This window comes from Corvus kubaryi, unplaced genomic scaffold (genome assembly GCF_017639235.1).
Source record: "Corvus kubaryi isolate FWS band 111438036 unplaced genomic scaffold, C.kubaryi_AGA036_p1.0 split3-73, whole genome shotgun sequence".
Lineage (NCBI taxonomy): Eukaryota > Metazoa > Chordata > Aves > Passeriformes > Corvidae > Corvus > Corvus kubaryi.
The window spans coordinates 26,217,540-26,245,110 of NW_024582091.1; the positions used below are offsets into that span (position 1 = coordinate 26,217,540).

The 27,571-nt window shown below is 39.6% G+C and overlaps 1 long non-coding RNA gene across 1 annotated transcript; it reads left to right on the plus strand.

Annotated features, from left to right (window-relative positions):
• Positions 1–17,240: 17,240 nt before the first annotated feature.
• LOC121658884 lies at positions 17,241–22,553 on the plus strand. The gene is made up of 3 exons (XR_006014075.1): positions 17,241–17,350; positions 20,792–20,888; positions 21,919–22,553. It is a non-coding gene; the product is annotated as an uncharacterized LOC121658884 (long non-coding RNA).
• Positions 22,554–27,571: the final 5,018 nt, after the last annotated feature.

The following is a 27,571-nucleotide window of genomic DNA, read 5'->3' on the forward strand; positions in this document are numbered from 1 at the left end:
CAGTGTCAACATTAAAGACATTTGCTAAAATTAGAGGTAACCATTTAAATTTTGCAAAGCATTCACATCTTTGGTCACCTAGTAATCAAAGCCAGCACTGAGAAGAAAGGGACGCAGACATAAAAAAGAAAACTTATCTGTAGAAAGTTTTTCTACCCAGATTTATTCTGCCAGTTTTAACATCAATAGGAACAAGGATTACATTGCTGTTGGTAATAATAAACTCTTCAAGTAGTTCACATTGCCCTCTTTGACCAAGAAAAATAGCCGTTACTGCCCATTTTCACCACTAAGGCGTTTGTTTTTACTCTTTCAACTCTACAATGTACTGACAAGGCTGTCTTTTATTATCATTCCTTTTTAGTCTACAGTAGTGGTGAGAGAGGGCTAACAGCACTCCCATTATAGTAACCTGGCATTTGTAAGCCAAGGCAGCATAGTTTCCCCTCCATCCTATACTGTACACAGCTCCCTAGTGTTGCAAGCAGCCATTTTATCCTTTCTCCCATAAATTAATTGTGCTTTGCCAGTAAATTTTTTGGCCCTCACTGCTGCTACTGGGAGGCTGTCCGAGAGAAACCTCTCTAACAGCTGGAAGCCTTTTAAAAATGTCAAGCTTAGGTTTCCTTGTGACCAGTCCACATCCATTTTTTCTTCCTGTGCAAATACTGTCCTGAAGTAGCCTTTCCCGCTCTCCTGTGTGTACCCCTGCCAAAAGTATTTACAGACAGCAGTCTCATCCCCACACAGTCTTTATTTTGCTGGACTAATCAAGCCATGCTCTTCACATTCTCCTTTTAAGCCCTGCCAGTGAAAGCTGGACTGGTACAAAGCTGGTCGTGAAAAACACAGAACGTGATCTGTGCCCTGATCCTTCTCTCGTGACACAGCCCTGCTTCTAGTTTCTGAATCCATACGTTGGCCACAGAAAAACCACTAAAAGCTTAGAACCAACTAAGCAGCTTCAAGCACAGGCCAGCTCAGAGGCTGGTGAGAATGAGGCTACCGTCTCATTTGTGCAGAAGTTTTATTGATTCATGGTTAAAAGATGGAAATGGGCACCTTTGTTTCTTCTTGAAATTGGAGTACATGGCAGGATTCTGTTTCAAGTTCATAAAGGTGGAAAAAACTGTTTATGTGGGCACAGGCTGACAGACCTGCTGGAAAACAGCTGCCTGGCATCTCCTCCCCAGGTGGTTCACAGAGCAGAAGCAGCAGCAAGCAGCCATTTACAGAACAGTGATGGCAAATCATTTGAGAGAAAGAGGCAGAGCAATACTGTGACATTTCCATTGCTCTTCCAAGTTAGTAGAATAGTTGTGATACCAGTAACACATATTTAAAAGCATTCATGTTTTCTTTTAAAGTGTTTTACTAACTGTATTATTCATTTCTGGTCAGAAGAGAAATGACTGTAACATTTTTAATATGCAGTGCCATATCATTAGTTAATTGCGCTGATGCAGAAAGTTTGAGTAGCCTTAGCAAAGAAAACAGAAAATGACGGGCTTGCAGATTGCAAACAGGACTTTTTTCAACCTGCCAGCCTAAATGAAGATGCCATGTTGTCACTCATTAGAATCACCATTCCTTCCAAACCTCAAGTCACTGCAGTTAAGTTTCACTGGAGGTGAAAGATATGTCAACCAAGACTGAAAAGTTGAAGAATTGAGTATCCTCACCAGTTCTCTAAACAATTCTCTAACACAGATAACACATACATTTCTAATGTAAAACGGGAAAATTTGGTCTTTAAAACTTCAATGTCAAGAAAGTGATACATGCAGAACATTTCTCTTCTTTGTTGTTCTTCTTTGTCTTGCACTTAGAATACTCTCTTATTTTCTCTTATTTTATTTCCAGATTGCTTCATTCCCTGGGCAATCTCTTAGAATTCTCTCTTCATTTGTTAATGAGACCAAAAGATAGGTGGTGGGTTTTTTTTATTTTTCTAGGCCTCATTTGGAAGTAGCAGCACCTTTTCTAAACTCGCTCTCTTTGTAAGCTTTAACTCGTTAATCTAATGGGAAATTTTTGATTCTTAGGAATCAAGATAGCATCTTTTCCAGTAGCTCTTGAGTGGGATATTAATAAACATATGCACTCAGTGTTAACTTCTGTCTGTTACATTTAAAGCTGATGTTGCTTCACTTAAGAGCAGGAGGATGGCTCTCAGAATTCTGAGGGATACAAGTATGAATAGAGGTCTTAGAATGAGTAGAGGTCTCACATGAACTGTATTATCATGTCTACAGAAGCAGAGAAAAACTAACAGACCTATTCCAGAATGTGTAGAGATATACTTGGGATTTTTAAACATATTTGTGTGAGTGTGAAGAGCCTAATGAAAGTGGGACAGCATGCCAGAGGATTTCTACTAGGGATAGATTAGAAAGTCCCCAATTGGTTGGAGGTTCATATGTTATGATTCCCAGTAAAACTCTGAATTTTGGAATCTTTTATGTCAATTAACTTCTAAACCCCTATAATAAAAGTATTAACCTTATAATATTGATTTAAAAAACAAATTACATAACTAAGGGGCTCCATCAAGATTTTACAGTAAATCTAGAGAACATGCTAGGATTGAAAGAAGGGAGTGGTGACTTCTGCACTTATGATATAATTATTTGGCTAGCTCTGTTTTGTTGGGGGTTTTCTAATTCATTTTTGTAGTACTGTAATCCAAATACTACTAAACCAGAAACCTTGCGCTGCTTTTCTTGAGCATAATCCAAGAATCTGGTCCCAAAGTAGTCCGTACTGCTTTACATCATGTTTTTTTTCCTAAGAAAAAGAGAACCTTTGCAAAAGCTATTCCCTACCTTCTCTTTACAGACTAGCAAGAATGAACACTTACTTGACAAAATCAAGGTAATTCATCATTCAGCAACTAAAAACCAGTGGGAGACAGCAAAGTAAAGTAGTTTTTTATGTGAAATTACAGTGATTAAAGTGAATGAATTAAAGTGAAATAATTCTGTCTTTCTCAGTGTGCTAGAGCTCATCATTATGCCTCTATACCTCAACCTTACTGCTCAAGCAGTGTAACCACGTGTATCTTTCTTTGGATATCCACTTACTCCCTGTGAATTGTGAAGCAGGATGCACAAGCTTATTTCATTTGGGGGGCAGCATGCAGTATTGTGGGCTGGCTTCAGTTTGATAGAAAAAGAACTAACAAAAAAAACAGAGGATACTATTAACTAATGCCTTTGTGCTCACATTTGAGAATCAGTATGACAGCTGGTTTAGAAGGCAAGCCAATACCTCCAAAGCAAAGATTTAGAGAAAGCCTTGAATTCCAAAAATGTAGAAGTTGCCCATAATTATGGAGAAAGCATAAAGTCTAATTCCAAATATAGCAGCCTAAAATTTCATCCTTTGGAGCTGCACAGTCAGTGTAACTGAGTTTCCTTGTCTTCAATGGTATACATGATTCCAGTCTTCCTGCATTGTTGGCATTCTTATTCTAGCACCATCATATTCCATCTACTGTATTTCCTTGCCAGTTGTTAAAGTTTTTGGAAGTAATTCTAAACTTTGCTTTCGAATCCACTGGAAAAGACAGTACCACGTAATGAAAAAGGAAAGATGTTTCTTTGCTTACCCTTGAAGCATGTAAAGGAGAATACAGCTAAACTGCTCTGTCTGATAGCTTTCTGCTGTTAAATTCATTCCCACAGAAGAAACAGAACTGTGCTAAAAAGATAACCTGAGCCACATTGAGTTCTACTCTTAGGTTTTCAGCTTTTTCCTTGGATATAATAAGTTTTATACCACTGTATTGAGAGAATCCATCCTAAATACAAGCTCCGGCTACAGAACAGTATTTGATGACAGGTCTATACAACATACATAATTTATATAGAGAGAATATATATTATTCTTTAGTGTTACTCCTGGCCAATCAGACTGTGATGCCCTATTACAAGTGTTTTCAACAGCAAATGTTCATAAGGGCATCAATAAATCATCTTTGGGTAGGAGACATAGAACAAGGAATAACAAACATCAGTTGTACCAGGTGAGGTATATATGGGAAAATCTTTGAGTGATAAAGACAATTACATAATTAATTGTCTGAAGATACTGTGTAATCATTACCCTAAAATTAAAATCATTAGATATTTTTAAGAAAAGATTAGATAAACCTCTGTCAGAAATTTTGTAGGTAAGATAGCAATAACGTGATGAGAAATTAGATTTCTTGTTTTTCTTTCCAGACCTATTTTCCCATGTCTCTGTTATTCTATATGGCATAAGAAGGACCCTCAGTTCCTGGACTAACCAGTTAAAAGACAAAAGACAAAAGTGAGTTTTCATGATGGAAAGGTTATCCCACAAGGATTCATACTTAACACTGAGCTGTTCACAGTTCATAAGCAAACTGGGAAAAGGCATGAATGATGATGTGACAACATTTGAAGAACATATCTAGTAATTCAGATCTAAAGCTGATTGAAAAGTACTGCAAGAGGCTTCCACGCCACTGTATGAGTAGTGGTAGTTGAAAAGCAGTGTTCCAAAGCACAAAGCAGCATAATGCTCAAAGGGGTAGAAACATACAGACATGATGAACTCTAAAAGCTAGTGTCAACCAGCCTTGCAGTCACTGTGAGTAGGTCTCTTAACAAAGGTTCAGTGCTCAGAAGTGATTAATAACACAAGAAAGATGAACTTTTTTAGGAAAAGGATAAGAAAACATAATGTAAAACACATTTATAGCGCAGTGCACTACTTGCATGTTGCTTTCAGTTCTAGTTACCCCAAAGTCCATATAGCAGGATTACAGTAACATTCAGGATTGAATAACCACAACCCAGAAATGACAAAATACAAATACATTGCAAGCTTTTAAATACAAAATACTGGCACTGTCTTAGCAAGTTTGCAGTACTCAGATTACTGGAAGATGGGAAGGCATACAGAAAGGATTATTGCTATCTCCTTGCCCTTTTCAGATACTTTTTCATTGGGCATCTGGTCTTGTCAACTACAGCCATTCTTATTATCCTATGAGGAGAGGCTAAATACATTTGGATTTGTTAGCTGGAAGGATAAATGATTGGGGGGGGGGGGGGGGGAGATAAAAGTGGCAAAAAATAAATGGAGACAAAAGGCATATTTGATTAATATTGTGTCATTTGCAGCTATTGTATACTATGGTCCAGAGGAAACTTCCAGCGCAGGAATTCACTGGAACACAGTTTGTTAGAATATGAGGAGCTGTGCTAACAAAAGAAACAAGTGATCCAAGAGCTAAATCCCTCCTGCCTGTGAATGATTTTGTGTAACTATGGTGGAATTAGATTTAGAAAAACCTTAGGACTCCTGTGCTGAGAGCCTCAATATGTTGCTGAAGTTCTGGTTTTCTTATTTCCACCCTAATTTTATTATTTCCTAACTCCATCTGTGCCTCAGTGGCAAAATCCTAAATTATCTAGATTCCAGAACTGTATTTACAGCCAAATAGGAAATGACAGCATTGGCTGCTGGCTCACAATACTGAAGAAGTTGAGCAACTCTGAATTTTAAAAGAAAGCCAGATGGTCTAATGAGAGCAGAAACCAGAAGTTCCATTGTCTTGCATGGTTATATTTCTTTGGGGAGCAGATTTTCTACCTATAATGCAAGGTAAAATACTTTCCCATCTTTAGGAAAACTGTTTTATTAAAGTATTACTGAAACTATCACTTAGCTTTACTAGCTATGTCCATCAACCAGTAAAAAATTTGCACTCAGCCAAATTTCAGTCAGCCTAAAAAAAGAACTGACCAAAATCTTTTTATACTTCAGGCTACAATATTGCCAATACAACTCAGGGGGAAAAATATATTATCCTGAGTCAAATTACTATTGTTAATGCCATATATAGAAAAGACTTAAGCTCTGACTGCTGAAGAAAAAATATTTTTTAAGCCCTTGTTACCAGACCTCAAAAATTTTGTTGTCAAACCCTTACTGTGCTTTTGGCTGGATCAAGTATCAACTATATCAAAATATCAAGGAGAAGGTGACTATGACTTTGGCCTCACAGAAGATGCACAAAAAAGGCTAGATGCAGGGGAAGCATAGGGACGATGCATCCACAATCACTCTTCCTACAGAATGTGAGTGCCCTTGCTGCTGAGTAAGTTCTTATTACTTGCTTCTGTCTTACCTTCACTCCAATTTTACACAGTCACTCAGTAAAGTGAGAATAATCAAAAGCATTAAATCAATGCACCTAAGGTGAAGTACGTTCAACTCCCACGTTAATGTTTCCTTGAAGGATAAAGTGCCCTTGGTTTCCGGTAGCCTCAGGTAGTATATTGTGTCTGGTTGTGAGGGGGTTAATCTCACCTCACAGCAGCCTGTATGGTGTTGTGTTTTAGATTTGTGACCAAAGCAGTGTTGGTAACACACCCGTGTTTAAGCTACTGCTGAGCAGCGCTCACACAGCATCAAGGCCTTCTCTGTTTCTCACTCTGCCCCCACAGCACGTAGGCTGACATAAGCTGACTGAAGAGGTCCTGCATGCTGTGTAACATCATGCCCAGTTTTGAAACTGGGGGGGAAGTTTTGAGGTTTTGCAAAGTTGCCATTGCTTGCAGACTGGCTGGGCATCAGTCTGCTCGTGGGAGGTGGTGAGTGCCTTTCCATCACTTACTTCTTCTTCTTAATCCTTTTTTCTTTCATTGCCATGTGAAACTGTCTTTATCTTGACCCATGCCTTTTTCTTGCTTTTGCCCTTTCAATTGTCTCCCCCACCCCACCTCAGGGGGAGTAAGAGAGAAGCTGCGTGGGTGTTTAGTGGCTGGCCAGGGTCAACGCACCACCCACGGAAAAGCTCTGAAGGAAGAATGAGAAGGAAATGGGATGCATCTTACTGGACTAATTGCTTTGCCATGGCTCTCTTCTTCAATGATGTAGGTGGAAACAACCAAATCCTTATTGTTAGGGACTGGGTGGAAGAAGTTACAGTTCATTTTCTCTTTCCCATCTGCTGGTGCCAGCAAGAACGCAGTATGGATCTCAAAGGGATTAACAAACTGGTAATAGTTCCTGTCATGTGAACTAAACAAAATATGCTGCTTCTTCCAACCTTTAATGCCAGCATAGGCAACCTCTAGCTCATATGTGGCTTCTGCAACAACTACACCGTATGACAGACAGATAGCAGGCAGTGCAGCAATGGAAGTTCCTGCACCTTCTGTATGTCCAGCTGTCAGAAAAAACAAACAAATCAAAGCCAGTAAAGCCAAAATTACCCTGCCCCCTTGGGCCCAGCTCTACCCTCCAGCAGAAACCTTACCAACAGCCTATAGTGTCATTCTAAAGTTTGACCTCTCCTTAGCATGATGGGGGGTCACATGAACTTAAGCTTTCATCTCTCATCTTCCTTAATCTGAAACTGTTGTGTTTGATTCTGCACAGCCCCAGTCTGATACCATGACATCCAAACCAAAATTTTCCCCTGACTGAAGTTTTCCTATTGTTGGGTAAACCTATGGTAAAACAAGCTCCTGCATTAACCCTGAGGCTTCTGAGGAACAGTAAGAATTTGGATTCTACACATGCGTGAGCTTTTCAGGACTGTTGGAAAGCAAAAAAAAGTGGAAAGGGTTTCGTTTTTCTTTTTTGTCATCTCAGAGTAAGGAGACTGAAATTTTAAGAAGTGAATCTAGCACTCTTTAAATAGAGCTTCAATAGTAAGTTAATGGAGACATGTTTAACTCAAAGTCTGTTTCAAACCACTTTGTTGCCACTGCAAAAATGCATCGTATGTGTTTCAGTTCTTCTGGCTATAAAGTAGGAACAATCGTCTTTAGACATCCTTAATAGGGCTGTCTCAAATTTAATTGGTAACTGTGGGCACTCCGAGTGCTAACCATTCCTTTATTAGTAGCGCTTTATTATTGCAGAGTAATAGCTGCTAGTGCAAACAAAGCTTTCTTCATATAATCCATTGAGTCCATCACTTGCAATGGATTCTCTGGCATGAGACAAAACACTGGCAGCTGTAACTTCAGCATACTTGTTATAGAAGTAAGCATGCTTGAAACAGAAATATTTGTCAATCAATCAATGCTATCAATGGTAACAGAAGCAATAACAGTGGACTGGCATCAGATTACCAGACTCTTCTCAGTAGTGAAATCCTGAACTGTGTGTAGTGAACTGGATGCTGAAGGAAGATAAACTAAGATAAACAAAATTTGTTGAAATGGTGACTGTTGTGCTGGTTACACTAAGAATTCATTTTGGGTGCTAAGCTCACTTCAGTCTGCTTAATTTTGATGTGTTGCTTTTGACTCTAGTCACTCCCAAGGAGAGATCAAGTTCTGCTCTTAAGAAATGAAAAGCCCTGGCCTCTTGGGATCTGTGCCCCATTCCTCATGCTTTCCCCATGTCCACACCTCAGGTTGCCTGCCCATCATCAATCTTCCCTTCCCCCAGTGTCCACAGCTCCCTCTTCCTGCCTCCCAGCTACCAGCTGGGTGAGAACCAAGGGGATGTGGCTGCTTTTGAGCTGGGCATGTGCTGGCTGCCAGCAAACTCAACATAATAAATAACCTTTGAGCTCAGGCAGCAGCCTTTCAGTCACAGCAGTAATTTGAAGGAAGTAGTCTTTCCTTTACTGAGCTGTTATGTTTCTTAAAACTTGGAGGAATTTCATAGCCTGAAGTTTTCTGTTTCTGAGCCAAATGTAACTGAAATGAACTTATGAATTCAAAAGTTATTAGAGAGGGTCTGACAAGATGGGTAGGCAAACAACATATCACCTAGGCCCTGTTTCCTGAGGCTTACAATCCCAGAGAAGTATCCTTTGACGATGTAATAGATACAGTTCCCAGAAGTTTATAAATAAGGTTTAACGATGGAAGGTAGGGCAATATGCAAAATATTGGTCTCAGGAGTTTCCATACCATTTACAATATTCAAGGGAATTCTCCAAAGCCATTTAGCAGAAAAAGTGCAGTGGTTTTGATTTATTTGGATTCATACAGACATTAGTAGAGACTGGGAGCACATTTCAGGAGCCAGAACATGTCCTTGTTAAATGTCTCTGCTCCAGCAGTTAGACATCATTTCCCGAACAAATATAATTGTAGTTTATTGTCAGAACCTAGACAGGATTACATATAAATTAAAAAGGAAAAAGAAAAAAATATTCAAAGGTCATATTATACAATCCTGTCACTGTTGTCCACAGGGACAGCGCGAAGAATGACACGGAATCCAAGTCCAGGATAGAATGGAATTATTTAATTAATTATCACCTCGTTTATATAACTTGGTTTGCAATAGAGAAATGACATTATTGGCTGCTTGACCATACACCTCCCAGAGTGATTGGCTGAATGCTACAATGCCTATTTCAAAATATTTTCTTCAGTGAACCAAAACAAGACCATGCAGGTGCAAGATAGAGAGTTAGTTTACAAAACCGTCTTTCACTGTTTCTCAGCTAAAGCATGAGAAAGGAAAACTTCACAAAATGCTTCAGCAGCTGGAAAATTCCTCTGCTCCTGCTTTTTAGCATCCACACAATCCTACTGAATGAAAGATTTTCACTGCCTTTAGGACTTCCTGCATACAAGAGGTCTTCTACTTGAACATCCACAGATGAGAATCATAGGCAGTGTATGTATGACTGTATTTTCTGCTTTTATTAAGGGCATTCTTTTTTCACATTTTGAGCATCCTAGGCTGTACCTGACCTGAATTCAGATGCAAAAAGAACTGGCTTTGGCACAGTGCAGGTAACATGATACCTGTTCTAAAGCCTGATAAAATTGCATGCTTTCTTTTCTGAATAGTCTCTTTTCCTTGATATCATTTGAATATTGATACCACATGTCATCCTTATGCCTTCCAAAACACACTAAAAGTTAGGGGGAAAAAGGAAAAAAAAAAAGCCAGACACAAATTCACCTTGCTATGACCTTGATGGAAGGAAGACGAAGACAAAGACGTGCTGAACTCAGTGGCATTGCTAATGAATTTATTTATGACTGGCAATAATTTGGATTGCATTGAAAATGTGTCAGGTCCCTGAAATAGTAGAAAAATCCATCTAGTGCCTAAAATATGTTTCAGAAGAACTTAATGTCTGAAAGCATCTGGTGATCATACCAATTCTGGATAAACTGAAAACAGAGGGGTAAATTTGGTAAATTACTGATGAGGAAATAATTTGCAGTGACTGTAGCTTATATTGGTCAGGCAACAGAGCACATAATACACTTTCACAGAGAAAGGGGCTAATAGAGAAGTTCTGCACATATATATGAGAAACAGTATTGGAAATAAAGATAAAATAGGGAAGAAAGCCTGAGAATATGGGGAATTTGATTTCCCAGCTCAAATTGATCACGTGTAAAATGCAGATCTAACTGCTGTGCCCTGACCACTGCAGAGCTTTCAGCAGGCAAGTCACATAAAATCCCCTTCAGGACCTCTTTCCTACATACAGAAGCTATATGGACTTATTTCATGCACTATTAACCAAACAAGTTCAATTTTTGTGTGTGGTTTCTCTTACATCGACTTAGAACTATTTTTATCAGTTTGCTTTATGACTATACATTTACACCAAAAGCACAAATTAAGTTTGCAAACATTTTCTCCATTCAGAGTCATTACTTCTCCCCAGTCCTTCATCTCTGACCATTTGCAAAAGGCCATTTACCCCCGCAGTTCTGCCAGGCTGACCCCAAACAGGTCCCTGGTGCCAGCAAGGTTGGCGAGCAACCTCCTGTGAAGCATCCAAGGAGATGAGCCAAAGAGCACCTCCACAATAGGTGTGGGTGGGGTAACCTGCTGCTGGATGGTGACAAGCAACAAAGTGCTGGATCTTCATCAGTTCCCACTATGCTGGGAAGGAAACATCAATCTGCTGCCCTGCTGACAGCTGAACCAGTGTAAACAAATCTAAACCATGCTAAAGCCTTGACTGCACACAGCCTTGTGTTATATACTTGCTATATCGATTGGAAAATCAATAATGCTAAGCAGGTAACCCCCCCGTGCAAGCGCATTTATAGCATTCTAAAGGATTTTTTTTTCACTGATGTGATATTCCTATAAATTTCTCTCTAATACAGTAATTTTATCATAATCTACAGCATGAAGTAGTGTTGCACCCTGACCCCATAAGTAAGCATAAAAGATGAATATCTTTATCATCTTATGAGGCCGTTTTAATTTAATCTTATCTAATTGCACTGCAATGTAAAATAGTGCAATTTTTAAGTAGTTTTAGGATGCCTTTATTAGCCAAAGAAAAGGAAAACCCAAGAAAACCTACTGAGCAGGGCCAAATGAAGCTGCAGGATAGCTGGGAGGGTCGGGCTGTAAGTTATGAGGTTGTTCCTATGCCGTGTGACATGGAATGTGCCACACTGAAGGGTGCTGATGGCCCCCAACTGTAGCCAGGTCTCCTGAATGCCCTTTGGTGGCATTTGAAAGGATACAACTTGAAACCAAGTAAAACAGCAGAATATGGATAATTTCTGATATTAAATTCCTCCAGTCACACCATTTTATTTACTACACAGTATATTTGAAACTTGTACCCCTTATTTTAAAAGTATCTTCCTTAAGAAACCTAGCCAGAAGTCATTGCTATATGCAAATATATATTGAATGCATAAATACATAACAGATACAATTAATATCTTTTTCTAATCTATGATTAGAAAATTAGAAAATAGATTGCATTAACACGGGTAAGGCTGCTTACCTGCTTTGATGCTTCTATCAGTACATTCACTTCGTGGGTGTAAGTTTTAGGTGCGGCTTAGCACCGTGCCTTCTGCATGTTTACATGCCATTGTAAAGGTCTGCTCTTCCCTTTCCCTTCACCTGAATCACACAGTCCTCAGAACTTACTGTCCTGCTGAGTTGTGAAGCTGTGGACAAGCACAGTAGATCTGGAGAACCAAAACCTGCAGGCAAGTAATGCATATTTGAGCACTTGCCAGTGCCCGTGGCCACATGGTGGGCAAGTATTCCCATGCTGTGCCTGTCAGCCACCCAAATTTCTAATAGAGTTAAGAACTGAATGACAGTCTTCCCAAAGGCAGCATCAGAGTTAGAGAGTTCAGAAGTGGCTTAATACTTGGTAAAAGCTCCACCTAGGAAATCCATTATGTTCTTAGGAATGCAAATATTTTGCAGCACTCTGATCCTGGTAGGAGGTTTCTTCTTTGTAATCTTATAACAAATCCAAATCCAATAATTTTGTCCTGTGGGACAATTTCTGCATTAAAATAGCAAACTGAGATATCTTTCTTAGTCAGAGGATTTGAAGCTGAAGTCATTCTGAAAGCTCCACTGTAATTAATATATAAATGTGTGTGTATATATATATATATATATGAAAAGAAAGAGCCTGCTAATGTAAGAAAAATAGCAGTACCAGCATATGAAGGCAAGAAGTTTAATTTCTTGATTTAAATAATTTAGATATAGCATTAAAAAAAAATTTTAGATGAGACTTAAGATTGCACACTAAAACATGAATCCACCTACTATTTCTAGCCAAGATTCCATTTACTGGAATAAAAACATTTGGACAGGCAAGTGCCAAAAAGAAGTGACAGGAGCTGATCTCCCGATAATGAATTGTATAAGGGTATCCCAGAGTAGAGGCAAATTCTGGGACAGCACATTGACAGCCATAATAACTGTGTAATCTGGCTGGAGTTAATGGGATTATGGCTACCCTTCCCTGGGTTTCCTTTAGAATAACCTTTTATTCTAGAGAGAGTTTGATGGAAGATGTGTTTCCCAGCTCAGGAATCAGAAACCTGTGAGAAGAATCCTGAAGACAAACTACCCCCCTGAAGCAAAAACCAGCACTTCCTACTGAAAGTCAAGACACAAAGCAAACTTAAAGTACACCCTGTCTGAGAAAAGATTTGACAAAACATGACTCCAAACCGCTCAGCGGCTCAAAACAACAGGACCTTTTGGTACTCTGGGTGGGAATGCTGAAGTAGGTCCCATTATCCTTGCACTCTCTTGTGTGGTAGAGGCCACCTTGCACCATCACTCTTGCTGATAAAAAATAAGGGAGTGGTATATCCCTTTTTTTTCCCAAAACACACAGTGTCAACTCCTGGCCCAGAGCATTTCACGCGTGTTCCTCACTGCCCTGAGTTCAAGCAGATAAACATGTGGCTGTGCTGTACCAGGGACTGCAGGCCCTGCCTTCACATTATCTCAGTGAGATGCCTATCTGCTACTGCTACTGCACTTAAGCAGAAAATGCAGGAACGCTCAGCAACTGGTCCAAGGTGTGTCCCTGACAGACACAAATACCTTGCAGTCATTTGCATAAAGACTCTCATACTGTGAGACAATCAGTACAGGAGGACGCATAAGCCCCAGAAGAGCTAAACAAACCCAATGCTCAGAAGGCAAATTTGTGGATTGAAAGAAATCTGTTTGGAGTAGGGTTTGACAGGAAGATGCTCTGATAGACTTAAGGTTTCTCTGAGATCCAGTTGTGACTTTGAGAAATGTAGCATGCAATACAGAGAAAAAGAGTTTGTTGTCTCTATTGTTTTTTGAACCAATGTAGCCCCTGAGCTGTGTGTGGCATTTATTCAGAATGTTTTCCACCTTTATATAATCAGTTGGAATTACATGGCAAAATTAACCACTCTACTCTCACACTAAGAATGCTACTTTTGTATTAGGTTTATTACATTATCTTATATATTGTTAATAATCATACATACTCTTGCTTTTTTTTTTAATACTAATGTTTTCCATTAAATGCTCGTGTCATTTTAAAAAATCAATAGCTGTATTATCTTCAGATTGCCTCATGCATTATGACACTGTAAGAAACTGGGTGTTGGAAATAAAATGTTAAGCCACCCAAAGCCACTGCAGTTAATCATATTTAACACCTGACTAAACTGGGCTCACCAGAGCTTTAGGTAGAGTCCTGCTCAAGTCATTCTGTTGTAGTATGTGAGAGCCCATTAATAACTGCAGTTTCTATTAAAGCTGGATGTAATTCTAAGAAGCCAAAGCTGTTTTTATCTTGTTTTTTTATCCTGAACAAGTCTCGGAAGAGCTTATAATTTATTTTTCCAAGACCTATAGATTGACTACTGATCCTAAATCTATTTGCTTTTAATCAGTATATCATAATGAAAACCATATGAGAGGACACTGCAGAGAGTATGCTCTGCTGGGGAACCTCCATAGTGATGCCATAATGCTGAGTGGCTTTTTATTTACTCTCTTGAACCTAAAATGAATAAATCCTCTATAGCAATCGAAGTGTGAACTTTTGTCATCTCTATCCATATTTCCACCACAAAACTGATGTGAAAACGCAGCTTTTGTGTTGCCTGAATAATGTAATCCCCCCAAATAGCTCACACTTGAAATGGATCAAAACTCCCGGCTCTGAAGAGCAAGCAGAGTGCAGAGTGTTAAGGCAGGGCAGGAATCAGTGTGGAGAGGGGTTTTTTTGAAACAGGGTGGGATTAGAGACAGATTTACAAAGAGTCAAGTACATCAAGGAAAGGGGGTAGGAGCTCAAGGATGTCCTACTGCATATTACTTTAAAAGGTATGATTTTTCCTTTGTGGGAATGCTTGAACCTGACTTTTCTTTCACTTGAAAGGAACAGCCTTTTCTTTTCTTCTGTCTCTTAGCATAAGAAAGGAACAGGCTTTTAGTGGTAGCTGGATTTTCTTCAGCTTGCAGACAAGGGAAAAACTCCGATTTCCTCAGAATATATATTTTACCTACAGAAAAATGGCTCTTTCATCCTCCTGGGTCCTTTTTGGTGCCTCCGCATAATTTTCTTAGGTTCCCAAGCTTTTCTTCACTCCATGAAGATATGCCCTTGGGTCATCCCAGTACATATGGTTGGGAACCTGCAACTGTGTGTACCTGGGCCTTTGTCACTGCTGGGGACATTACAATGGTCATAACCACTGCTTCCTGTACTGAGTTTGACTTTTACTATGCTGTTCCAGTCCTCCTACTTTAAGTGCCACTACATCAGTTCCCCCTTTCATAGGACTCGCAGGCAATCCCCAGCAATTTAGCTTCCCTGCAGCAATGCCTTTACCCAGAGCAAGCTGTTTGGAAAGGGACAGAAATTCCTGCAGGGAAAGAAGTCTCAGGAATTTCCAAATACTTTCTCCTTCCTGTTACCAAGAAAATCTAACAATCTCTCCTTTGATGGAAGGTCCTAGAAAACTGCAGTCTCCATAATTGCTGAAGGATGGATGCAGGTTAAGGAGAAAAACGGGTTAAATAAGAGATAATACACTTCCAGAGCCTCTTTATTCTGCAAAAAATGCTGACCATGAGTATATACAGTAAAGGGAGAAATATCCTGGGGAGATCACAGGAAAAATCCTGTTGCAGAAAAACAACATGCTTCAATAAAAACAGAAAGGCAGATAGGTGCATCTGTTATCAATCAACTCTTTAGACAAGTTGAGGAGTCGTGGAGCAAAAGAAACAAGCTTTCCCTCAGGCTCAAATTCCTCCTTGGAATTTCTCAGATGTCCATGGCCGCAGAGCTGTAATTCCCAGTCTGCCCTGAGAACAGCAGCTATCGCCACCTTCCTTACCAGCCTGATTACCCAGCCAGGGAAACCAGCAAAACTCTGACTACCAGTGCAGAAACCATGCTGGCTCACTGGGAGAAGGCAGGTTTAGCCCATTAATCCAACAAGCCAAAAAGTGTTGAGAAATTCTTGATCACATACATACTCACTCATTGCTTTTTTTGTTTGCTTGCTTTCAGTAAGGATATTTAAATTGCAAAATTAACCTCCTGTGAAGTTGTTCTATAGTACCAATTCAGCTTTTGTCCCTGAGCATGGAAAACTGCAGAGTACATTACCGGTGTGCTGAGTGCCCATATACTAATGTTAGCAGCAACCAAACCCCAGCAGTTTCCTTAGCATAAGAATAGGTTTGCTTTGTAATGACAATGCTGACTGAAAAACAGACGTTCCCATAAAAACACTTTCATTTAAAGCGTGACAACACGTCCTTGTACAATACGAGCTTGCCCACGTCCTTGCAACACACCCTCATCCTTAGGGCTCTCAGTTCTGACTCCCAGCGCCCTCCTCAATCCTAGCTGCCCTTAACAGCCATGCACTTCATCTCTAACTCCAGGCAGCCCCGTCTGCCTTGTCCCTTACGTGTCACAGAATCAGTTAGGTTGGAAAAGGCCTCTGAGATCATCGAGTCCAACCTTGTCCTCCCTGACTGAGTGCAGGCAGGGTAGTTCTGCCACTCGTCCTCCGGCACTGCGCTCCCTGGCAAAGGCAGCGCGCTCCCTGGCAGCTCGAAAAGAGAGCAGGGCCTGAAGTGATGAATTTCTATGGGCAGGAAGAGAGGGGGAGGGAATTCGGGGAGAATGTTTTGGTCGCGTAGCAAGTGCATACACATTAGTATTTTGGTTTGGAAGGTCCTTTGTTCTGCAGATCCCTTCCTAGAGGCGTGCATTGAGATCTTGTATGTGGCAGCAGGAGGAGGACTATCCAGAAGAACCCTGCATCAGTGCTGCATGTTCTCTTTGTTTCCAAAGTGTGTTCTTGTGCTCTTGGATATTTCCAAACCCTCTTGCAGCCTCTGGACTCTGACTTCAAACCAAGGAGAATTCAGTAATGAATGTAGTTAACTTGAAACCAATTACTGTTTCCCAGGTCAGTAATGGGAAAACTGACTATCAGCACAGCCATCCTGAGAACACAATTCTGAAGGGATCCTATATTTCCCTTAGCCAAACAATGCCATAGAAACTAACCAGATGTTTGCCTACTTAACTTACCAACCTACTGCTTTTCCTGTTGCTTAAAGCAGGCCTCACAAAACCTGAACTAAAAGTACGCAACAGGCACAATGGCATGCTTATTTCACTCAGAGCAGGCTTAATAGGGTGTGTTGCTTCGGAATTTTAAGTAAATCAACCACATTCATCTTGCATTTGCTGAAACAAAAGTTAAACCTCTTCTTTTTGGTTTCTGCGTTCAGGAAGAAAAGGCCAAGTTTCATTATTCACTCTCCAATAAAAAGCAGTCAAAGAAAAATGTTTCCTGTGAGTATTGTGTATCTTCCTTGATCAGCCAATGTTTATATCATGGACAAATATGCCCATTTGTATTCAGAGGATGCAGACTCATGATGCGCCCAACCTATTTCCCTACCACAACCCCATCATCCCCCGCTTCGTATTCCTCTGTTCCCCAGGCACCACCCTGATTCATAATCTCAATAAAGTAGGAAATGCTTGATGATCTTGCAGACCTGCACAACAACTGTGTTCACTGTGGATTTTCCAGCCCAATTGATTGCCCACTGTCTGGTAAGCTGGCTTTGCTTGCTAACTTCTAGAGCATGAATGCTATTTGCTTATCTATCATCAGAGTGGCTCCCACTTTGGTGTCTCTTTGATGAAGGCCAGGGCCTCTGCAGCATGCAATTTCATTTATGTGGCTTTCTTCACTCTGAATTTCTTCATCCAGTGCTAGTCACACAAAACCTGCAAAACAGTTTCACCTCCTCGTGCAGTGGTTTTTAGGCCCAGAAGCATTATTCCATAGTGTTATTTTTTCCTGCTCCTCAAAAATTAAATCATTCTTTTCCTATCATGAGTCATCATTTTAGAAGGACTTGCTTAAGTTCCATGTATATGAAAGATATGTAAATGACAAATGCAAGGTACATTATCTTTTACAGATCTTGTGCTGATGACAGAAAGTTGCAAAGTATGGATTTTTGTTACATGGAAAAAGAAAATAAAAACTCTGCAACAGAGAAATGTGTGAAACTGATCCTAATGTCTCAAATGGAAAAATTCTGCACAGAGGAATGCAGTGCAAGTTAGCTCAGGGTGACATCACATGTTGGTGTGGCTCCACCCTGTACAATCACACTTGGTGAAGCTGGGTTGTCAGACTGAGCAGCCCTGCATGAGTGTACTGTGGTGTTGCAGTGTCAGCTGTTGCAGGCTGACAGCGGAGTTTTTCATGGAGCCACATCTATAAACCCTGGGGTTGTCAGTTACCAACTCTGCTTTGAATCCAAGTCAGATGCAGACATCAGTACTGCAGACATCTTAAGGTAGATAATGCAAATTCCAGTGCTGATGCTGCAAAGATGGAAGACAAGTGGTCTCAGGTCAATGTTCAGCAGGCATCTTTCTTACCAGTCTTTAAAAATTTTCTAAGGAATTTATTAATACTTTCTCTCCAGTAAAGATGCATCAGTCTTTCAATCCCTGAAACAGCAAGGCATGCGTTTTAGGGAGCCATTTTTTCATGCAGTCTATGTGCAAAATTCTTAGCAGTTTAAATAAATTATATTACTAAAATAAATTATTCCATAGACTATGATTTATTATAACACAGTTTATAGTGCTCCTGAAAATGAGTAATAGAACTGTTGCTATTGTTGCACAGGTGGTTCAGTTCTCTGCTCCCTCTGCCCAGACTGGACATACAGTTTCACTGCTACAATTCCACTTACTCTTCCAGTAGAACAAGTATATCCTTTGGTGTACCTAGAAAATTTAATTAATCTTTGTCTAAAATATGTTGGGTGATTCATGCCCTAAACCTACCTGTTCTGCTACACTGACCATCAAGGGAAGCCCTAGGTGACACATCTTAGTTATCAACATCTGCACTGCATATGTAAAAGTTAAATGAGATTCATTTTTCTGGTGGTGTCTGCAATTGCTTCAGACATTTCCTAGCAAAACGGACATTTTGGAAAGAGCTCAAATACATGTTTTTTTGAAAGCCAAGAAAGCACTGGACTGAAGGAAAATACTGATCAGCCTTTCCACAAATCCTTTTGCCACAAACTGATTAATGTCTTAAAACTGTCCACAAAGTAAATGCACACAAACACAGGCGAGAAGAATGCACCAACAGGGGAACATGCAGAAATCTGGATCCAATAAACTGAGGCAGAGGAAATAGACAGAACCTGGACAGAACTTACTCATGTTCTATATAAATAATATTTTCTAGTTTCCCATCTAAAATCCAATATGAAAAGTTCAGTATCCTGACTAGGCTAGAAAATTAAACTGAGAAACAGAAAAAATTCATCACTTTAGTGATCCTGTCAAATGTATGGTGTTAGCACACTGAATTACATTCTTTTCTTGACATAAACAGACATGAATACAAAGAAAGATAAATAAATCTGTAGATTACCTGTCTAAATCTTGGCATTTCCCTTACAAAACTAGAGATTATAGAGAATGTCTGAATTAATGTCTTGTTTTAGATCACAGAAATCTGAAGTATATGTATTTTCATATATGATGTTTACAATTTGAAGAACTAATTTGAAGTTATCAACCTCTTGTACCCCAACTATGTCAGGTAACTATGATTAAGAAAATTGGTACAATATCCTACCATAGTTTATGTGAATTACAATTTGGTTATAGAGTATCTAAATCAGCACAGTTCTTCAGATGAAAAGCCTTGAACTCCTTGTTGACATATGAATTGAAGAGACCAAAGAAATGATAGGTAGGAGAAGAAAAAAAATATTTTTCCTTAATATGTACAATCAGGTTATGTTTTGACACTGTTCCACATGACATCCTTGTCTCTGAACTGGAGAGACATGGATTTGACAGACAGACCACTTGGTGGATAAGGAATTGGCTGGATGGCCACACTCAGAGTTGCAGTCAATGGCTCAACATCCAAGGGGAGACCAGTGACGAGTGGTGACCTCAGGGCTCGGTATTGGGACCAGCGCTGTTCAATATCTTTGTTGGTGACACGGACAGTGGGACCAAGGACACCCTCAGCAAGTTTGCCAATGACACCAAGCTGAGGGGTGCAGTGGACACGCTGGAGGGCAGGGATGTCATCCAGAGGGACCTTGGCAGGTTTGAGAGGTGGGACTGTGCAAACCTTGTCAAGTTCAACAAGGCCAAGTGCAAGGTCCTGCACCTGGGTCAGGACAATCCCAAACAGAAATACAGGCTGGGTGGAGAATGGATTGAGAGCAGCCCTGAGGAGAAGGACCTGGGGGTGTTGGTGGATGAGAAGCTCAACATGACCCAGCAATGTGCACTCGCAGCCCAGAACAATAACTGTGTCCTGGGCTTATCCAAAGCAGCATGGCCAGCAGGTCAAGGGAGGTGATTCTGCCCCTCTACTCTGCTCTCCTGAGACCCACCTGGAGCACTGTATCCAGCTCTGGGACTCCCAACATGAGAGGGATGTGCACCTTCAGGAGTGAGTCCAGAGGAGGCCAGAAAGATGATCAGAGAAGGCTGGAGCACCTCTCCTATGAAGACAAGCTGAGAGAGCTGGGGTTGTTCAGCCTGGAGAAGAGAAGGTTCCAAGGACACCTTGCAGCACCTTCCAATACCTAAAGGGGGCTGTAAGAGAGCTGGAGAGGGATTTTTTACAAGGGCATGTAGTGACAGGACAAGGGGGAATGGCTTTAAACTGAGAGAGGGTGGGTTTAGATTAGATATCAGGAAGAAACTCTACTATGAGGGTGGTTAGGCACTGGAACATGTTGCTCAGAGAAGTTGTGGATGCCCCATGCCTGGCAACATTTAAAGGGTGGATGGGGCTTTGAGCAACCAGATCTAATGGTACGTGTTGGGGGTTGGAACTAGATCATCTTTAAGATCCCTTCCAACCCAAACCATGCCATGATTCCGTCAGTCTTTGTTATATGTTGCAAATACTAAGTTTAAAAAAAATCAAGTTATTATAATGAAACTGACCATATTGCTTAAGATGTGTCTTTTCATAACCAGGCAGCATATATTCCATAACTGGACACCGACTGAAATCACTAGTGAGAGATACCCCGTTGACCAAATGACAAAAAGGCTCCTGCACCTGCAGTTAGCAGTAAGTATAAAAGTTCAGTGCACATCTTTCACCAGAGTTGGCATAGCTGGAGCACAAATTCAAAGCGGCAATCAAAGACAGTTGTGCAATTTAGACCTTAGCTAGTATTTCGAAAACACAGAGGGAGGGGCAGTATTAAACTACTGAAGAAATATTTATGAAAAGTAAGGGCACAAAGTAGATTCCAATTTAATCAAGGACTACTGATCCCTAGCCAAAAAAAAAAAAAAAAAAAAAAAAAGACTGCAGTTATGAAAAACTGATATTGTTGGACAGCACCTTGTTGGGTTTTATGATGAGCTCCATTTATGCACAACACTGTGTAATAGCTTTGCCTTCCAGTCTCCAAAACAGTCAGATCACTTTTTTATATCACCCAGAAATATGCTCTCTGCAACAATTTATCTTAGAGAAACTTTCAGAAATTAGTCACAGCCTTTGTTTAAAGGTTTTATTTTTGAAATCCTGACAGCATCTTAGCTCTAGCATTGTCTACAGAGAACACTACAGAGATAATTAAATGATGCTGTCACATAGAGTAGAATAAATTATTTCAATTGTAAATCAGCTAATTATACATTAAATCTGGTACCTACTCCTCTTTGATATAAGGAAGCTTTTTTCTTGCTCTGGATGAAATACAGCAGTGTGCCCAAAGCCATATAAAGAGCCATTTTGTTTTATCCTATCAGTATCACTCAGTGTCTCAATTTAAGGTTTGTATTTCTAGTCATCTGATAGCCTCAAGTTTTCTTTTCACCTCATTTTCAGAGTTTTGAAATTTTCAATGTACACATTGACAAATACCCCAGAGGTCAAACCCTAATTTATTAATGTCTGAAATCTCATTATTTTTTAATAAATCTCATTAGTTTAAGACCTAACTGGTGATTTTCTATGCTTAGGCTTATTAAAATTGATGATAGTATAACCAATGTAAATCCCCTTCTTTATATAAATGAGCAATTAGAAACAATGTAAGCAATTACAAGCTATATAAATATTTTTTCATTACTTTTCTGATAAATAGATGAAATTTTCCCTGTGGAAAGCTGATTATAAATCAATCACAATCAAATGTCTCTGCAGAAACAACCAGCATAAAGAGGAGACAGCCTGGCTTTCCTCAATCAAGACAAAAAGGACTTGCTTTACCTTGAAGACACACTACGTGAAAACAAAAGGAACATAACTTTAAACTGAACTTTGCATATACCTAGGTACTCTTGAGAGAAACATGGGTTTCAGTGTTGTCTCCCCAAGAACCCTTTTAGCTTCGACCATAGGCCTTGTGTATGGGATCATAAAAAAAGAGATGCATCTTTGTTAGCGCTGTGTAAACAAAACTCCTCCACATGGTTGACATCCCACCCTTCCCAGGCTGGTTTCTTCAAACAAAGTTTTCTGTACAGTCCAGGTTGGATATTTGAAAAGTGGGAGCTTTGTCTCTTCTTTAAAATATAAAAACCTTTTGGGGTTTGGGGTTTTTTTTAACAAATTATTTGTTTTCCCTTTGCCTCCTGCACCTTTCTTAGTTCAGCTGCTTATCAGAAGATAATGTAAAGGTCTCAGATATGAACTGTTAGCAATCTACATCAAGGAAACGAGACACAAAATCTTTTAATAAAGATCTCTTATATGTTCATTCAGTATTTAACTACAGTATGTGCCAATGTAATTAATTAAACTATTATATCTTATTCTTTGTGATGTCTCTATTGGTCTCTGACCACGGGCAGATGGAGAGAAGAAGGTAGAGCACATGGCAGCCAGAATTCCTATTGTAAAAATAAGCAGAAAAAAAATTTTGGTTTGACAAAAAAAGTCATAGATGAGAAGAAAGGGCGCAGTTCATTTTCCTCCCTGAAACCCCTCTCTCTGAAGGTCAGTTCTGGTTATTCTGCACCCTGGTGACAGAAGACAGTAGATAAGACTGTAAATTACCTTTCCTTCCTTTCAGAGGAGCTAAGAGGAGTCTGCCTCTCTCATTCTGTCATGCCTGCTAATACTTCTGTACATTAATTGCTTCCTAGATTTGTGTACTTTTGTTGACGTCAAATTTAGTTTAAAAGTTAAATGTGTAAATATTTGCAGGAACAAGGCCTTAGTTTGCATACTGACTTCTTTAGACTGGACTACAATGACCGATATGACCAGGGGCCTTTGGAGATTGTGGAAGGGGAGAAAGTCTGAGTTTGGCTCATATGTGTGTATTGTCTTGTTCAGTAATGCAATCTTCTCAGGGAGGTTTAAGCAAGCCTTTTCATTTTCAGGAACACAACTACAAGATCTCTCAAGCAACAGTCTCCATGCACTTTTTAATTACCCAAATGTAAGGATTGACACAGATTTTTAGAACACTGAAAAATTAATAAGAAAAAAGCAGGATTACCCAATTCTCTTTCTTCAGTCCCTCTTTGAAGATCAAATGTAACTGGTTTAGATTTTGTTTGAGTAATATCACATATTTAGTAAATAAGGTACAAATAAAATTTGAAGGTAGCTACAACTGAGCTAAAATTATTTAATTGCTATAAAAGCAAACTTCATAGATAAAACATTTATGTTGTAATTGTGAATTAAATTCATTATTGCATTCAGTGCATTACATTCATTAATCAAATGCATATGAAAACCTATATAGGCATGATACTAATTGCATTGCCATTGACCAATGACCAATGACAGAAGAGGGCTTTGACAGATGTACAACAATTTGGTAAGGTAAAAATGGATTTGGCAAAAGATCCAAAAGTAAACAATATTCTCAATTTCAAAAAGACAAGCTTTGAGAAACCAGAGAACTTAATTATGAAGTCAGGGACTAAGGAATTCAAATATTGAGGATAATACAATTATTTGAAGTAAAAAGGATAAAAGTATTTGGACTTTCTCTCAAGAAAGCAGAAGTTTTACTGAAGAGAGCGAGTTGAATAAATAACCACAAGCAAGACCCAAAACATTTGCAAAATGGCAAAGAGGCTTAAGCAAAAAGGAAATGTTATCTGAGGGATAAAGAAAAGGAAGGACAAAGTGAGAATTGCCAAAAGTCAAGCTGAATTAGACTTTCAAAAAGATATGAAAAGCAAACAACAAAAAAGATTCTTCATCCTCATAAACAAAAGACAACAAAGAAAAGGACTGTAGTGCTATGGAATAAAAAGTGCAGAGAAATGGAAGATAATCTTGGCAAAATATAAATTGCCCTTTGCTACTGATCTGGAATGAATACTTTGCCTCAGATTTTAATGAGTGCATTGACTGATCATAGGAGCAAGGTCAGTTTAGATAACAGCAGGAGGGTGGGGCAAAGCATCATTCAGAACAAGGACAGAACAGAACTCAAGAAAATGAATGCAAGACCCTGCATCTTCTCCACCCCATTTCTGAAAGGAACTGGCACGTGAGCTCATGGGTCCACTGCCAGGTGACCTGAGAGGAGGAAATTTCACACCCACCACTAAAATGCTGGTTAATTTCAGCAGTGGAGGTTTTATGGCCCATCACCATAACATCAAGGCCTGTAGAACACACATAAACTAGCAGCAAGTATAACTTAGGTCAAAATTGAAATTCCTAACTTTTTCATTTAATTCATCTTTCCCAAATGTAAATGATTGATTATTCCATTAGCCAAATATTTGCAACTGGATCTGCAAACTAAACTTTAAAAAGCTTCAGTAATTTAATGTTTTTAGTAAGACATACACTGTCCAAATATTAAAGTTATGCTACTTCTGCTTTACAATTTCACACATACAGAATTTTACAAGAGTTACTTGTCATTGCTTCCTTTTTTTTTTTTTTTTTTTTTGTCAGCAAGTATCATTTATCATGAGATAAATCATATGGCAGCACTACATTTACATCTATCAGTAAAATCTGAACTAAATGCAGAGGAAACCATAATGGCACCCTGAAAATTATTTCACAGAACAATTCTTCCTATTTATTTTCCTCATTTAACTTAGAAGGCTATTTCCTGGTTGTAGGTAATAAATCCATTTATTCAGTGGGGAATAACAGCATTAGGTGCTGAAATCAGTATTTTGAGCTAAAAATAGCTCCCATTACTGAAAGATCATTTCTGCTTTTTACTATGACAATTTACAATTTCTACCATGTGGCAGAACAGCCCAGATTTGCTGAGAAATTCTGTTCTGAGACCTCTGACTCTCTGAACTGTGAAGTTGGCTGTGGTTGCTGTCTTTTCTGTAAGTAGAAACCTGAGAAGCGGCGCAAGTACATCAAAATGGGCATGGAGGAGCAGGGCCAGGTTGGCAACAGTAGAGATGAGTGCTTTTGTTTCTAAAAGAAGGGGGAAAATGCCTTGAAAGTCACACATTTTCTAGGCCTACACTGGCTCTGCAGCAACTTGCTTTCCCATTCCTTTTGTAACAACCATTGAAACAATTGGGGAAGACACTAAGAGTGCATTAGTTTTTGCACATTAGTTTTTGCTTTTCTTGGTGCCATAGCAGAGGTGCATAGAATTAGCATTAATATAACTTTTACATAAGTATTAACAAGGAATGTTCTCCTTCACAAAGAGCGAGCACGATCCCTTACTGCCCGGTGGGTGCAGGGCTGGTAAAGGCAGCTTTAATTCCATACTTGAATCTCAATTTTTCTTGGCACTGCCTCTCGTGTAAGTTGGCTGCTCTAAATGACTTCGCTGCCACAGCCCCTTATGGATCATTCCAGCTGCTCAAAATAGCTGTTCAAAGTGAGGAAACCTCTACACAAGGAGTATTCCCTATGGAGAAATTTCAAGAACTCTACAGCCCCTCTGTGCTACTGGGAAAGTGTAAAGAGACTGGCTAAGAATACAGAATTCATCATTGTCCTTTCCATACAATAAAACATTCATAATTTCTCATCTTTCTTTCTGGACTTGATTATTTGTTGACACCAAGCTTACCCTATTCAAGAATATGGGTAAGAGCAAAGATTGCTTCACACTAACTCTGTGAGCTCTGTGCTCTGCAGCTAGTTTAGCAATGAAAATGGGCAGAAGCTTCAGCACCATACAGGCTTGCATTCTGTTTCTGACTGCCCCAAAGCTCTGTTTTGGTATGCAGAAACTCTGAACCACTCTGACTGTTGGGCTTGGTTACACACCTAACATTTAAAAAAAAAAAAAGAGGTTACAACAATTGTCACAACAGTTTTTTACAACATAGAATTTCCTCCTGCACACAGGGGAATGCACCTGGCCAGTTACAGCCTGTTGTGACAGCAGATAACTACAAAGGAACAAGATCATAAACAATTTTTGGCCCCGTGTCTCACAATCATATGATGATATCTGAGCCTTCCTGTCTTCCCAAGCCATTCTTCCTCCAGATTCAAATGCCTGATTATTGTTATTAAAACATTAGCGCAACCCCTTTGAATGGACATTTTAAAACCTGCTGGTCCTTCAGCTCCTGTCCTTTATCTCTGGGTAATCTCAGCTGTAAACACGAATTCAGCAACCATGTTTCCAACAGTGACTCACAGAACCTCCCTCTAATCCAAAACAATCTCCTTCTGTCCTTCCTGAAACCTCAGCCTGTCTCTCAGACAATACTTTGTTCATGTCTAGCTGTCAGTCAAGTTCAAAAAAGAGCTTTCACTGTTTCCCTCCTTTCCCTCCTCCACCTGTTTTTTGTGTATGTCTCAGCAATCCAGACTCCTGTGAAGAAGGCCTGCAGCTTTCAGCATTAATACAACTCTCTTTTTAGGTGATCATACCCATACTCTCTGGCTTCAAATATATAATATCGCCCTGCTACTTTCCTAACACATCAGAAAAAATACTATTTCATCTTACTCAGCATTGAGATCATTTCGCTCCTCATGTCAGCTGGTGATACTGAGCTGTATTGTCCCTTGTTGAACTTCCAAACAAATACTTAATGTGGTTTCATAGGTTATCCATCCCACTGAGAAGCTTCCCAGAAATAAAAAAAGAATGTACTTCATTTTTTTGAATCGTGTCGTCCTCTGAAATGTCTCAGAAACATTTCTACAGGCAATTGGTGTGCCTTAAAACCAAGGGACAACAGTCACAGGTAGTGATAGTGGTAGGGCCACTCTGACTATAGTGAACTCTGTCTGGTAGCAAGTGCAAAGTCCTGAATTGAAAAAGTCAGAAAAAGAACGAATTGAAGGGGGCAGACAAAAGACCAGTCAAGACTTCAGGAAATGATGAAGTTTGTGAGCACACAGTCCAAGACATGCTGTCAGACCACACCATAGTCAAGATCAGAAAGTCAGAAAGTCCATATAAAGACAGGATCCATGACAAGAAAAAGATATATCTGGCTGGAGCAAAGTCACATAGATCACTAGCAAACAGCAAGTAGGATGAAATACCTGACTGAAAACCAGACAAAACATTAAATCAACAGAAGACAGAACTAGGAACTAGTACTGCACATTTAGAAAGAAGGACGGGTAGACTGGTATTAAAAGTAAATGTGGAATATGGTTGGACAAAGTCCACAAACACTCAGTTGTAGTTCTGTTAGCACTTTAAGCAGATTTAATCCATTGTGGCTACTGAAACTAGTGGTCCTGCACTCCCCATCCATAATTTCATGTGCATGCCCAAGCACAGCTTATTTATACCAATAGAAGCATCTATGTAGCTGGGTCATGAACTGCTTTGGGAAACTGATGCAAATTAAAGCTGATCG